Source organism: Molothrus aeneus, chromosome 1, assembly GCF_037042795.1.
Source record: "Molothrus aeneus isolate 106 chromosome 1, BPBGC_Maene_1.0, whole genome shotgun sequence".
Classification (NCBI taxonomy): Eukaryota; Metazoa; Chordata; class Aves; order Passeriformes; family Icteridae; genus Molothrus; species Molothrus aeneus.
Window position 1 is genome coordinate 127,039,327 of NC_089646.1, and position 3,271 is coordinate 127,042,597.

General features: G+C 47.2%; 1 long non-coding RNA gene across 1 annotated transcript; it reads right to left on the minus strand.

Annotated features, from left to right (window-relative positions):
• Positions 1-430: 430 nt before the first annotated feature.
• On the minus strand, positions 431-2,400 carry LOC136555029 (uncharacterized). The gene is made up of 2 exons (XR_010783422.1): positions 1,854-2,400; positions 431-667 (listed from the first exon to the last, which is right to left on the minus strand). It is a non-coding gene; the product is annotated as an uncharacterized lncRNA (long non-coding RNA).
• Between the last annotated feature and the right edge of the window lie 871 nt (positions 2,401-3,271).

Genomic DNA, 3,271 nt, shown 5'->3' on the forward strand with positions numbered 1-3,271 from the left:
AGGTCTCATATTTGATTTGGTTTAGGAGTTTGGAGGGAATTGGAAAACAGAAGCTGAATAACATTGCTCTGCTTCTAGTATTGACAAAGACATTTCTTTGCCTGTTTGTGGTAAGCATCCACATCCAGCAACACAAAAAAAGCACTCAACACATATCCCATAGGAACATACCAAGAGGCTTGGAGAAAGATGCCTGTTGCCATCTGATTAGCAACACCATGTAGCACATTATAAACTTGGTTGTGGTTACTCTATTTTGCATACAAAAGGTCACAAAGATGTTTTTTGTGTACAGGGCTGCTGTTCCTGCTCTGTGGCCAATCCACTCTGCTGAGAATCTCTGGAAGAAAGAATGGAAGGGTCACTGCTCTCACTGTCTTGGCCTCCTCCCAATGAGTTTGCAGTACTGATGAAACCAGAAAAACAGCACTCCTGGTTGAAGTGATTTACTTTTATTAGTTAAAAACTAATATAAAGTATGAAAGTAATGTGAAACCATCTTTACTTAATAAATTCCCAAAGGTATAATGAATTTTTAATTGTCTTAAAGTTGTAGCCTCGTTCAGTGCAGTCTCAGCTCCCCACACAAGATGGCAGCTCTTCTTTCCTTCTGCTCAGCTGCTCCTCAGTGAAAGTTGTCCCTCTCACACTGACACTGCAGGTGCTACTGCAATACACTAATAAACCAAACCAGAACCAGCCCTGAGAGTCTCACCGTTATTCACTCCAAAAAGAGCATCTCACACAGAACAACATGGCTTGTGAGGAGCAGCAGTGTTTCATTCAACACTCCATGTATCTAATAGCAGTAACTGGTTTGTATCTGTGCTGGTTTGACTGAGATAAAATTGATTTTCTTCATGGTAACTGGCATAGGGCTGTGATTTGGATTTGGGCAGGATAACACAGAGATGGGTTTTTGCTGCTGAGCAGAGCTGACATAGAGCCAAGGCCCTTTTTGCTTTTGTCCAGCCATGCTGACAAAGTTGAGGGATGCATGGGAAACTGGGAGGGGAAACAACCAGAACAGGTGACCCAAACTGACCAGAGGGATACTCCAGACCATGTGGTATCATGGGGGCAAAAAGAAGGGAGGGATGTGATGGGGTTTGTCTTCCTAAGTCACTGTTATGTGTGATGGAGCCCTGCTCTCCTGGGGAAGCTGAACACCTGCCTGCCTGTGGGAAGGAGTGAATAAATTCCTTGTTTTGCTTTGCTTTTGTGTGCAAATTTTGCTTTCCCAATTAAACTGTCCTTACTTCAATTCAAAGGTTTTCTAATTGTTACACTTCTGATTCTCTCTCCCGACCCTGTTGGTAGGGGAGTGAGTCAGTGGCTATGTGATACCTGGTTGCTTGCTTGGGGTTAAACCTCAACAATACTGCATGTTGCAGTTTTTGAGGTTTGAAACTGCAAACTAAAAGGGGAAAAAAAGCCAAAACCACTTCTTACAGTTCAGATTACAGGACATTCACTTGCAAAGAACAACATGAAACCCTATGCTCAAACTTTTAGACTGTGTCTCCTACTACCCTGGCTGCACTGTCATTTAGAGAAATGTAAAGTTATTTACATTTCACATTTTTTTAGCTCACGAAATAAGTGCCTGTATTTCAGTCAAGGCAACAAAAAATTAGGTCTTTCTGTAATTCCAGCTTGCTAGAAAATAAATACTAGATTCACCAGCATGATATCTATTTGACCCCAGCACTGCACTGAGTATCCCTGTAAAGTCAGAAACTCTGAAGTAGCTATAACAATTAATGTTTCATAATGTCCTGTCATAAAAGATGCCAAATAGCCAGCACTGCTCTTTAATTTTGAAACATAAGATGAGTCAATTTACACTGTACATCTTCTGCTCAGCTGAAACTCTTGTCTCCTTGAGCAGTTTGTGGGATGCCTCATTCTGTGGTGAGCCAGCCCCCAGCTGGTATGAAGTGGATCTCTGCTCCATTGTCACCAGCTTGTCCCATTTTCAGAGGAGCCTAGAAGAAATACTGAAGCACCTAAGAATTATATTTACAGTGCTCCCAGGCGCAGAGGAGAGATATTCCTCTTATGCCATGGCATAATGTAGGCTTAGCCTGATAAATATTTGTTCTAAATATATAAATCTCCACTACAGTTCAGCAACCGGCAGCTCAGAGCCTCGAAGGCAGCAGCAGCAAGAAGAGAAGAGAGCTGGCCCCCTTTCCCACGCAGATGTCCCCGAACATCCTGAGCTTCCCGCCAGCGGGAGGCCAGCAGGTGTCAGCAGGAGCCTGGGAATGGGACAGAAGCACACCGACCCCAGGAGCGCCAGAACCTCCTCGCTGATAGAAATAAGAAAAGACTTGTTTACCGATTAATCAAAAAAATCCAACCAACCAACCAACCAAAAAAAACACCCAACTCACAGCCAAACCCCAAAGCAAAACAAAACGTGAAACCCCACGACTTTTTAAGTGGGTAGTAGTCTCAAAAGAGTTACCGGTCCCTTCCCTCGGGCTGACTCCGGCGGAGCAGCGGCTGTCGGAGCCGGAGCCGGAGCCGGAGCCGGAGCCGGAGCCGGAGCCGGAGCCGGAGCGGAGCCGGGGGCTGGCACACCGCGCCCGGTCCCGCGCTGTCTCCGCCCGGAGCACGGCCCGTCCCGCAGCACAGCTCGCTGCCGGGAGCTCACCGGGGACCTGCGGGGCTTGGGCAGAGCGCTGCGGGTCTGGGGGCCGCCCGGAGCTGCCCGCCTGCCGCCAGAGCCTGCCCCGCTGCCGGGCTCCGGCGGGGAAGGGGCGGCGGCGGCTGCGGGAGGGGCAGAGGGAGGCGCCGGCTGCGCTGCTCAACGCCGAAGCCGCTACGACTCCACTTTACCTCCCAGTGAATGCGCCCCTGTGTACCTTGTGGCAAATGTGACCTAATTAATTGAAAGTTACTTACTTTTCAATTAAGGTACAAATTAATTTACTTTCCATCTCTTGAAGAGTGCCTGGCAGCTGAAAAGCCTAAGGAAGATAGTTACCATAGAGAATTTACCATGGTAACTTGTCCTTTGACAGCTTGTTTGTGTATCAAAGTCTTTATTTAAATATCTGCTTTCCTCAAAAAGCCCTGAAAAGTCTGGCTAGAGATACCCAGCAGTTACCACACTTGAGGGTTAATTGTCCATCTCCAGCCCTCTGCACAGGTCCTGCACTGCAGCCCTCGTTCCTACAAACACCTGATGGATGGATCCCTTTTGTTCTAAACAAGAGAAAGATCCCATGGGGCCCTCAGCACCATGGAGCACTGTTGCTAT